This window comes from Odocoileus virginianus, chromosome 25, assembly GCF_023699985.2.
Source record: "Odocoileus virginianus isolate 20LAN1187 ecotype Illinois chromosome 25, Ovbor_1.2, whole genome shotgun sequence".
In the NCBI taxonomy this organism is placed as follows: domain Eukaryota; kingdom Metazoa; phylum Chordata; class Mammalia; order Artiodactyla; family Cervidae; genus Odocoileus; species Odocoileus virginianus.
In genome coordinates, this window is record NC_069698.1 from 31981622 (window position 1) to 31994447 (window position 12826).

Consider the following 12826-nt stretch of genomic DNA (forward strand, 5'->3'; position numbering starts at 1 on the left):
GGGGGTAATGAGAAAGCATCATCCATATTTGCCTTCCATAAAGTGCCTGCCTTCTCCTTCCACACTTTGAGCTGCTTGTATGCAATCATTTTCAGTTGTTGCTGTTTTTTTAAGATCCAGTTTTCAGGATCCATTCTAGTGAATAAATTGAGTGCCCTGGTTTCGCCAGTCCTTGGCACTCATGCCCCACCAGAATAAAAGGGCTCCAATCTCATTACAGAAAACTGCACAGGAACCTACAGACAGGGTGTCTAAATGTCTTTATCTTAGCTCTTCAGAACTTTCATGGTACTCAGAATGCTACAGCCCCTGCTTACTGCTGCAGCTTCAGGTAGGTGGCTGCCTCAAACAAAGGCTAGTGTGGATTTTATTAATATATACATATGTGTGTGTGTGTGTGTGTGTGTGTGTGTGTGTATGTTGTTGTTTAGACACTAAGTCATGTCTGACTCTTTTGTGACCCCACGGACTGTAGCCCACCAGGATCCTCTGTCCATGGGATTTCCCAGGCAAGAATATTAGAGTGGGTTGCCATTTCCTTCTCCAGGGGGTCTTCCTGACTCAGGAATCAAACCATGTCTTCTGGAGAGGCAGGTGGATTCTTTACCTCTGAGCCACCAGGGAAGCCTAAATATATAGACAGACAGATAGATAGATAGATAGATAGATAGATAGATAGATAGATAGATATAGATATCTCCAGAAAATTACATGTTGAATATTAACTTTGGCTGCCTTACAATTCTTAAGTGACACAGAACAGTAAGGGTGAAGGATGGTTTATTCAGCTCAGCCCAAGTGTCAGTAATTTAGTGTGCAAAACACTAAGTGTGTGTGTGTGTGTGTGCGCGCACAAAATCTTCCATTGATGCCCGTATGGAAGTCCAGAGGATTTCCTGGATAATTCTTTTCTGACCTAGGAAGAGAATTCTTGACAAGCAGTGTACACTCCTCATGTCCCAGGAAGGCTTATAGCAGATACATAGCTCAATAATTTGTAGTAATAACTACCCCACCCAAGCTTTACCTTGCTAGGTAGCTCAGTGATTTATCCTGCCAGCAGCTCAGTGAGCTCTAGTTCCTAGAAGCCAGATATCCGAGAAATCTAATCCCTGTTTCTATCAGTTAGTAACTGCATTTCAGTTACTAGTAACAGAAACGAGAACTAACCGTGACTTAACCAGTGTGGAAGGTGATTTTTCTCCATTGTAAAAAAGGTCCACAAAGGGCATTTGGGGGGCCCCTTTGATGATCCCATCATTACTAAGCACCTGGATTGCTTCTATTCTGTCATCGCTAGCTCTTTACTTTCATTCTAGAAGTTGCCTCATGATCTTAATTGATTGCTGGACTTCCACTCATCAAATCGCATTCCAGGCTGGAAGAAGGTAGATGGCCTACCACCTTTTAAAGGAGTTTTCCTGAAAGAAGCAGTCTAACAATGCTCCTGCTGACATTTAATTGGATGGATTCAGGAGGCGTGTGAAGTATATCGTATTTTAGCTAAAAATAATACTCAAAATCAAGATTTTGTTTCTAAGGAAGAAGATGAGACTTGATATTGAGTGAGTATATCAGTTACCTCATGCTCAATAACAAATCACCACAAAAATGAGTAGCTTAAGACGAGAAACGCTACCATGTCAAAGTTTCTGATAGGTAAAGAATTCAGAAACAGCTTAGCTGGATTATTTCAACACAAGGACTCTCATGTGGTTGCAGTCAGGGTATTGGCAGGGTCTGCCATCATCTGAAGGTTTGCCTGGAGGTGGAAGATCCAATTTCAAGAAGGCTCCCTCACAAGGCTGTTGGCAGCGGGCCTCAGCTCCTCACATGGCTATTGGCTGGAGGCCTCAGGCTCTTGCTACAGGAACCTGTCCACAAGCTGCTTGAGTATCCTGCTGACTCCCCGCTAGAGCGAGCTATCCAGGAGAAAGCAGTGATGAAGTCCCCGTGTCCTTTATGACCTGGTTTCCTAATTGACACAGGATACTTCCACTTTATTCTATTAATTAGAAGTGAGTCACTAAGCTAATTCCACTCACCAGGGGAAAGTCATCCTGAAGGGAAGTGTAACAAATGATTTCTGGACATAGCTTAGAACCTCCAGATTAGGCTATTAGTGATTTTCTGTCGTGGCCCACCTCTTTGGTTTTCCAGACCCACATGCACACCTTTGTTTCATAAATAGAACAGCCTCACTGCCTCTCCAAGGGATCAAGACCCAAGTCTCTCTCTGCTACTGCTGTTTCAGTAACAGATATGCAACCCTCTCTAAGAGGCCCAGATGGGGCTCTTCTAGGTTGGTAACCAGTTAAGTAAAGATATATTTTCACCATAAAAAGGAATTAATTTGAGTCAGTTCTAGTGAGGTGGGTGAACCGAGGCCCTGTTATACAGAGTGAAGTTAGTCAGAAAGAGAAAACAAGTATCATATATTAACACTTTTATATGGAATCCAGAAAAATGGTACTGATGTACCTATTTGAAGATGCAGAGGCAAAGAACAGAATTGTGGGATACAGCAGGTGAAGGAAAAGATGGGGTAAACTGAGAGTGTAGAACTGAAACATATATATTACCATACATAAAATAGATCGCTTGTGGGAAATTGCTCAACCCAGCGTTCTGTGACAACCTAGAGGGGTGGGAGGTGGGAAGGAGGTTCAAGAGGAAGGAGACGTGTGTATACTCATGACTGATTCATGTTGCATGGTAGAAACCAACACAATATTGTCTAGCAGTTGTCCTCAAATTAAAAAAATAAAAACAAATTTGAAAAGATATGTTTTCAGCTACCAGCACATGTAAGTTTTCAATGATGGAGAAGAAATGGGTCATTGCAATAAGCTGATGTCCTTTGGTGACATTAGGTACCATTTCACAATAATTATCAAAACCTACTGAGCAGGAATAAGCAGGACTCTCTGCCCCAGCACTGCAAGAAGTTTCTTTGTTGGCCAACCTGGAAACTCCTGGTTCTTTCTCTGGAATGCTCTCCTTCATGCCTTGCCCTCTATTGCTCCTGGATCTACCCGGGAAGGTTCAACCTTGTCAGTTTTCCTTGACAAATTTATCTGAGGTGGGCATGAGGGTGGGTTGGGGTAGGGCAGAGGGCAGGATGTACTTCTTGGAGACTTCATGAGATTTGAAATATTGGAGTTGTTTTAAAGTTTTAACAATCACAGAATGTTGCAGACCAAGTTTTGGGTTTCTTTGGGAAGATAATTCCTTCAAACACTTAGCAAACTTGACTTGTTTTAATTCTGTTCCATGAACAAACTACCATAGTCAAAAGACTTGCCCAGACATGGTTTTTGAGCCTGCAGATTCTCCTCTTTTCTTTACTGGGCTCTGTTCTCTGCCCTTCCCTCTGGCCCTTAAATTAATGGTGGCTACCTTGAGAGCATCTGAAATAATAGGCTTATATGGGGAAGCAATACAATTCATCATCTCTTGCCAGCAATATCACTGCTGCTTTATGACAAAGCAAGAGCCTTGCCTCCTGCTAACACTGTAGTTTCATGGCTACAGCTTCAAACTTCTTCAAGTTCAGATACAAAAAAGCAGATGAGTTGTTCAACACTGCAAGTTCTAAATCACTGGGCTCTCCATCAATGCAGTTAGTGGGCACAGGCAGAGAAGGCCTTCTTTAGCAAACCTTTACTTCTTTCCATCTCTACTGAGTTCATCTAATTCAGAAGATTTTGATAAAATTAGCAAAAATGAACCAACAACTGCTAACATCTATGGATAGTATGAGTTCATTCTATTATTTCCTTGAACACTATAACCTCAGGCAACAGCTATCTTGTTTTTAAAAGTAAACAAGTGAGAGACTAAGCAAATATTTGGCTACCAGATTAAAACTAAATTCTGAGCCCTCACTATCCAAAGCTTCTCCTAAATTAGTGTTACTTGCACCTTCCAGCATCTCATTTCTGGTACCAATTACTACATAGGTCATGCATGGTTCTTGGTTTCAGAAAACAAGTTTAAATTTTTCTAGTTTAAGCAAAAAGGAGTTTATTAGAATGTAATAGGTAATTTATAATGTTTTTGTTGGTACTCAGGAACCAGGTTTGGAGGTTATATAGGAGAAATATATCATTGAACACTGGGGTGGTCAAATGGAAACACTGTCATTATGTCACTTACACAAGTGAAGATACAGATTAAATTCTAGGTCCTCCATTAAAGTTCTGTAGATGAACTGAACTCCTCAACCCCCTTACTTGCCAGAATAGCCCTGTAGATTCTCTCTCATGATGTTCAAATCCACCTTTCTTGTCTTAAACAGGTGCATCTGGTTGGTGGAAACCAAGTAGTATGTGAAACTATACCTTCACCTGAATCTGAGAAATATCTATAACATTCACCTTTCCAATCTCTAGTAACCAGAAAAGCATGCTAGAAAGAGATAGAATGGTGCTTGGTGTGTTAGTCTTCAGTATTTACTAAGGATCAAAGGGCTATTTCTGAGTTTTAATTTCTGAGTTTCTGATTTATTAATTATTTTAATTAATAAATTAATAAATTTATTTTATTTTTGAGTAGTCCTCATAGTCAACAAAGAAGTCTGAAATGCAGTACTTGGGTGCAATCTCAAAAATGACAGAATTATCTCTGTTCATTCCCAAGGCAAACCATTCAATATAACAGTAATCCAAGTCTATGCCCCAACCACAAATGCCGAAGGAGCTGAAGTTGAAGGTCTCTATGAAGCCCTGCAAGATCTTCTAGAACAAACACCAGAAAAAGATGTCCTTTTCATCACAGGGGACTAGAATGCAGAAGTAGGAAGTCAAGAGATACCTGGAGTAACAGGCAAGTTTGGCCTTGGAGTACAAAATGAAGCAGGGCAAAGGCTAACAGAGTTTTTCCAAGAGAATGCACTGGTCATAACAAACACCCTCTTCCAACAACACAAGAGACAACTCTACACATGGACATCACCAGACAGTCAATACTGAAATCAGATTGATTATATTCTTTGCAACAGCAGCACCAGAAGCTCTATACAGTCAGCGAAAAGAAGACTGGGAGCTGAATGTGACTCAGATCATGAACTCCTTATTGCAAAATTCAAACTTAAATTGAAGAGAGTAGGGAAAACCACTAGACCATTCAGGTATGACCCAAATCAAACCCCTTAAGATTATACAGTGGAAGTGAGAAATAGATTCAAGGGATTAGATCTGATCGAGTGCCTGAAGAACTGTGGATGAAGGTTCATAGCCCTGTACAAGAGGCAGTGATCAAGACCATCCCCAAGAAAAAAGAAATGCAAAAAGGCAAAATGGTTGTCTGAGGAGGCCTTACAAATAGCTGTGAAAAGAAGAGACCTGAAAAGCAAAGGAGGGAAGGAAAGATAGTCCCATTTGAATGGAGAGTTCCAAACAATAGCCAGGAGAGATAAGAAAGCCTTCCTCAGTGATTAATGAAAGAAATAGAGGAAAACAACAGAATGGGAAAGACTAGAGATCTCTTCAAGAAAATTAGAGATACCAAGGGAACATTTCACACAAAGATGGGCATAATGAAGGACAAAAATGGTTTTGACCTTACAGAAGCAGAAGATATTAAGAAGAGGTGGCAAGAATACACAGAAGAATTATACAAAAAAAGATCTTCATGACCAAGATAACCACAATGGTGTGATCACTCACCAACAGCCAGACATCCTGCAATGCAAAGTCAAATGGGCCTTAGGAAGCATAACTATGAACAAAGGTAGTGGAGGTGATGGAATTCCAGTTGAGCTATTTCAAATCCTGAAAGATGATTCTGTGAAAGTGCTGCACTCAATATGCCAGCAAATCTGGAAAACTCAGCAGTGGCCACAGGACTGGAAAATGTCAGTTTTCATTCCAATCCCAAAGAATGGCAATGTCAAAAAATGTTCAAACTACCAAACATTTGTACTCATCTCACACACTGGCAAAGTAATGGTCAAAATTCTTCAAGCCAGGCTTCAACAGTACATGAAACGTGAATTTCCAGATGTTCAAGCTAGTTTTAGAAAAGGCAGAGGAACCAGAGACTAAATTGCCAACATCTACTGGATCATAGAAAAAGCAAGAGAGTTCCAGAAAAACATATACTTCTGCTTCATTGACTATGCTAAAGCCTTTGACTGTGTGGATCACAGCAAACTGTGGAAAAGTCTTAAAGAGATGGGAATACCAGACCATCTTACTGCCTCCTGAGAAATGTGTATGTAGGTCAGGAAACAACATTTAGAACTGGACATGGAACAGAGGACTGGTTCCAAGTTGGGAAAGGAGTACATCAAGATGCATTTTGTCTCCCTGCTTATTTAACGTATATGCAGAGTACATCATGCAAAATGCCGGGCTGGATGAAGCACAAGCTGGAATCAAGATTGCAGGGAGAAATATCAATAACTTCAGATATGCAGATAACATTATGGCAGAAAGTGAGGAAGAACTAAAGAGCCTCTTAATGAAAGTGAAAGAGGAGAGTGAAAAAGCTGGCTTAAAGCTCAACATTCAGAAAACTAAGACCATGGCATCCAATCCCATCATTTCATGGCGAATAGATGGGGCAACAAGGGAAACAGTGAGAGACTTCATTTTCTTGGACTTCAAAATCACTGCAGATGATGACTCTAGCCATGAAATAAAGACTCTTGCTCCTTTGAAGAAAAGCTATGACCAACATAGATAGCTTTATTATGTTTAACACAGACAACATAATAAAAAGCAGAGACATTACTTAGCTAACAAAGGTCTGTCTTGTCAAAGCTATAGTCTTTCAAGTAGTCATGTATAGATGAATGTGAGAGTTGGACCATAAAAAAAGCTGAGCATTGAAGAATTGATGTTTTCAAACTATGGTGTTGGGGAAGACTCTTGAGAGTCCCTTGGACTGCCAGGAGATCCAACCAGTCCATCCTAAAGGAAATGAGTCCTGAATATTCATTGAAACGACTGATGTTGAAGCTGAAACTCTAATACTTTGGCCACCTGATGCAAAGAACTGACTCATTGGAAAAGACCCTGATGCTGGGAAAGATTGAAAGCAGGTGGAGAAGGGGATGACAGAAGATGAGACGGTTGGATGGCATCACCAACTTGATGGACATGAGTTTGAGCAAGCTCTGGGAGTCAATGATAGGGAAACCTGGCATGCTTCAGTCCACAGGGTGGCAAAGAGTCTGACTTGACTGAGTGACTGAAGTGACTGAAATGACTGAAACTTAAGTTTGAGAAAAATCTTAACAGTATATACAATAAAATTAAAAAAACAACATGCATTATGTTGAACTAGTATGTTTCCCATTTGTTCTAGGGTTCTTTTCTTGTTCTATTCTTGTTATTGTTGTTGTATTGTTGTTACTGTTGGTCTATCTTTCTATTTTAAAGCCAGTAATAACATTTCAAAAATGTTTGAGGCATATCCCTTATACAAATGAATCATTAACTGTTCAGTTCCATTCCCACCCACTCTCTTTCATTCTAATCACATGTACCTCTTGCTTCCAAGTGGGCACGAGCAAAGTTGATATGAATGCCTGAAAAACAGGACTGCTTGGTCATAAGAAAAAAAAAATATATCCTCTCGAGCTGAAAGTGTGTCAAATCAAAAGAGAATCCTAAGCCAAGTATCCAGTAGAAAGCAAGACCCAAAGTTTCTGAAGTACATAAGTGTTTTAGGTTGGAGGATGAACAATAATTCATCCAGGGGTCATTACATTTGGGTAAATTTTGCATTGATCATATTTCCTTGTATTCTAGCTCTTGGAAAGTTGGTCAGAATGTTAACCAGTATGCTATATCATGACCTTGTTGGGACAGAAGATGTACTCCCTCTTGGAAAAAGTGTTTTTGGTTCTAAAGAAGAAAGATCTATGCAATTAACTTGAGAAAAAAGAGGCTTCTAAGGTGTAACATGTATGGAATCCAAGAAACTGTTGTCTTACCTGTCTTCAAGAGACCATTACCCTTGATTCTGGTGCTCCACCAATAATGTGCCTTTGTTCTCCCCTTCTTCAGACTATTTATTGGTTCAGTTCTCCAAAGAGAAAGGTTGGTTACCTTATCAGCCAGCCAGTGAACCACTCCTTTTAGGAACAGGTCTATCAATCCTGGTCTATCAGCCAGAGCCAGTAAGTGGAGGTGAGGGCAAGTTCATTGAGTACAAAGGATTGTCATTCCCAAGACTGTGAATAGGACTGGTAAGTCTAGAAGAGTCAGATGGGGTGTGGTAGATTAGTAAACTAATGTTTCTGGTACAGTCATTATCTTTCACACTGTGTAAATTAAGACTTGTAATACTGTAACAGCATCATTAATCTTATTTACAAACTGCTTACAAATTAATGTGTGTGATTCTTATATACAAAATACATTAAACGTATTCATTCTTTCACCAATAATTTATTGATTGCCTACTAAATACCCTGTGTTACACTATACCAAGTTCTCTTAATACCAAATGAACAAACCATGGTTACTAGGTTTGTGACATCCATAGAGGTGCCAGCTAATATTTAATTTTATATGTTCTTTAATAAAGATATGGTTAAGATGTGTGTTATGGAGGAAGGAGGCATTGGTTCATATTTTGGGTATTCAAAGAAAGGCTTCTTCCTTTGAAAAGTGATTATTGAACTCAATCTTGAGTGATGAATTTACCAACATGCTTTTTATCCCCCTTATGGTCATCACTGACTGGCTTTCATAAAGCTATTTACTCTAACATCCTGTCATCAAATTCTATTATGCAGGTGTTATAACCCTTCCAGGAAGTTTCACTGATGGTCTATGTGTCAATATTTAGGGCTAGAATGGTATCTTATCAATTATAAGAAGACCCAGATTCCTCCTATAGGGTAAAATTTATTTTTCTAGTGCCAGATGGCTTGCATACACATCAGAACCTTTCAGGTCTCTTTGTAGTAGTTGTTTCATGTCCATAATCTCTTCCTTTGTATCAAGGCCAGGCTTAAACAAAGCTGTAAAATGTGCCAACCTTACCTTTGGTACCAATAAATGCTCTTTTTTCTAGTTCACAACTTCATAGTAACATTATATATTTATGTACCAATTTTCTTTCCAACACACTATCAGTTGTCACATGTACTACTAAGAAAGAAGATTGCAATAAAAAATGACATAACACTTTCTTATAACATGGAATTTTAATCATACATTTATTTATTGGAAGAACCCTTTTAAACTTATACATATATAGATTTAAAAATCTTTTATATTATAAAATATATTATCTTTTATATTTTCTTTTTATCTATGTATAGATAAAAGTGAAATACAAGTAAAATAGATTCTTTAAGATATTCCTAAAATGTTTTACATTCAATCTGTCTCCCAGGAGTCACTTTTTGACTCAGTCATTGATGTCTACACTGTATGTTGTTTTTTAAGTGTGCAGTTTAATCATTTTTGTCATCAGGATGACTTGGAGATGTATCATTTTTCCTAAAAGAGTGCTCCGTACTGTCTCTGAATTTCTTCCAAACTGCTGACCTCCACTGGGCATGTTTTGATGTATACAGATACTGGCAAATGGTACCCACAGACAGTGACTGTAAGATACATCCTGATGTCAAAGATGTTATAATATCAAATGATGACTCAGTGGTATATAGCATAGAATCAAAGACATATGATATCACTCAATAACTTCCAGAGGGTTATTGCATACATTGTGTCTCTTGAATATCTTCATAATAATATAAGTCAAGTAAGCATTGCTTCTCATTGTACAAGTGAAGTACTGAATGTCCTCCAAATTAAACACCTTGCCTCAATGACCAAAGACTAATAAGGAGTGGAGGTGGTACTATGTTTGGTAGAACTAGCGTATCTTATTCATAATCCAAGTCTCCTTCCACCATTTCATGCTGCTCATCCTCATGCTTCTTGGATACTCATAGACCTATCTTGGGTTTCTCAACCTTCCACCTATCACTTATCTTTAACCATAAAAAACTTTAATCCAATTGTTTACAATCTATTTTATGCTCTAGAAAAATACTGATGTATCAAGATTTTCTGCTTTTCAAAATCAAATAACAGTCATCTTTTTCCAATTTACAAAGGAAAAAATTTGGTTGTCAGATCATTCTTTAAATAAAATATTTCTCATGGGTTTCTTTAAACCTAGTTTCTGCTACCATTTAACCATGCTAGAATTTTGTTTCATAGGTTATTGAATTTGCACAAAACATATAACCATTTTTAGTTTACTGTAGCAAAATTACCAGGTATTATGAAAAAAAACTTTGGTACAAGTGTTTCATTTCTTAAACAAATATGAAAACTTTGATTTCATTCATTCTCCTAGAAGCCTGCTCTCTTTCAGGAACAAGGATGGCTCAGATACACTAATCCCTGTTAATAAGTTGGTTGGTTATTATGTGAAACTTCTTAGAGGAGCTCTTATAAAATTCACAAAGAATGAATTGAAGAGTGGAAATTTGAGACGCTCCATAGGTCAACGAAGAATTTTTTTATTTTTTTTTCCTGCTATTTCAGGAACTTTCAAATTTCTTCAATTACATAATGTGAATAAGACATTCTTATTTTAGGATAGACTTACCTGTGATCAACACTTTTTTCCCAGGTCCCCTTTGAGGAGAGTAGCTCAACACTGCATCAAAGAACCAAATTTACAGGTTCTTTTTACCCAGGAAAAAGCTGATGCACTTAATTAATCTTTCCAGGAAGCCAGCCTGACTCTTTCTACTTCAACACATCATATGTTTAAAGCATGTATAATTTAATCCTGTTTGAATGATGTGTGAAAGAGAAGTGACATTAAATAGTAAGAAAGCTCTGAAGTGAACTGAGCTATATAATTTGGGCAGATGCATTCTTAATATCACCTTTAAAGGAACTTGAAGTATATTTGCTGGTGGGAGAAAATATACTATAGGTTTGAACACTATCAAACAGCATCTGTTGCCTTCTCCATTTTGATTAAAACATGCTCACAGGGAAAATAGTGGTTTGTTTGTTAAGTCAAACACTAATGAAACATTTGCTATGATAATCTCTTTAATTTGGACAACATTTGGCAATAAAGTGCAATCATTGGATCATTTGCCAGTATTTTGGTCCTCCAGAGTTAGATGAGCACAGCTAGGTCTAATACGGTAATGGACTCTGCTAAAACCTGGGCATGTGCATTTCTCATGCTCCATTGTGTTCTTCTCCCGTGAAGAGAGATAAGAAATGTTATTGTGAAGGCATTAAAGGTTTCTCATGGACATAGCTAAACACCATGAGCCTGAACTGTCTCATTTAGTCATGTCTTGATTCCATAGGCAAGGAACCAGAGATCAAATTGCCAACATCTGTTGGATTATCGAAAAAGCAAGAGAGTTCCAGAAAAACATATATTTCTGCTTTATTGACTCTGCCAAAGCCTTTGACTGTGTGGATCACAGCAAACTGTGGAAAAGTCTTAAAGAGATGGGAATACCAGACCACCTTTCCTGCCTCCTGAGAAATCTGTATGCAGGTCAGGAAGCAACAGTTAGAATTGGACATGGAACAAAGGACTGGTTCCAAATTGGGAAAGGAGTACATCAAGGCTGTATATTGTCCCCCTGCCTATTTGATTTATATGCAGAGTACACCAAGAGAAATGCTGGGCTGGATGAAGCACAAGCTGGAATCAAGCTTACCGGCAGAAATATCAATAATCTCAGATATGCAGATGATACCATCATTATGGCAGAAAGTGAAGAAGAACTAAAGAGCCTCTTGGTGAAAGTGAAAGAGGAGAGTGAAAAACCTGGCTTAAAACTCAACATTCAGAAAACTAAAATCATGGCATCTGGTCCCATCACTTCATGGCAAATAGATGGGCAAACAATGGAAACAGTGGCAGACTTTATTTTGGTGGGCTCCAAAATCACTGCAGATGATGACTGCAGCCATGAAATTGAAAGACTCTTGCTCCTTGGAAGAAAAGCTATGACCAACCTAGACAGCATATTAAAAAGCAGAGACATTACTTTGTCAACAAAGGTCCGTCTAGTCAAAGCTATGGTTTTTTTCAGTGGTCATGTATGGATGTGAGAATTGGAATATAAAGAAAGCTGAGCACTGAAGAATTGAACTGTGGTGTTGAACTTTTGAACTGTGGTATTGAAGAAGACTCTTGAGAGTCCCTTGGACAGAATGAGATCCAGCCAGTCCATCCTAAAGGAAATCAGTCCAGAATATTCATTGGAAGGACTGATGCTGAAGCTGAAACTCTAGTACTTTGGCCATCTGATACGAAGAACTGACTCATTGGAAAAGACCCTGATGCTGGGAAAGACTCGAAGGTGGGAGGAGAATGGGAGGACAGAGGATGAGATGGTTGGATGACATTGCCAACTCATGAGTAAACATGAGTTTGAGCAAGCTCCAGGAGTTGGTGATGGACAGGGAAGCCTGGTGTGCTGCAGTCCGTGGGGTCACAAATAGTCAGACACAACTGAGTGACTGAACTGAACTGAACTGATTCCATATATCTTATGGATCAAAGACACCACAACTATAAAACTCAGGAGAGTAATGAGGATTAAAGATATTAATCAAGTCATCACAAAATAAGTTGCTAATTAATCTTCAAGTACAGTGTATACGGTTTTTTAATTAGTCTATGGTAGTTGAAGTGAAAACATAAAATTTCTCGCATGTGAAACCAACTCAACCCAGTAGTAAATGCCAGTAGAAAATATAAATAATTCATATTACCACCGTATATAGTTTGTAGGGGCTTCCCTGGTGGCTCAGATGGTAAAGAATCTGCCTGCAATGCAGGAGACCTGGGCTCAATCCTT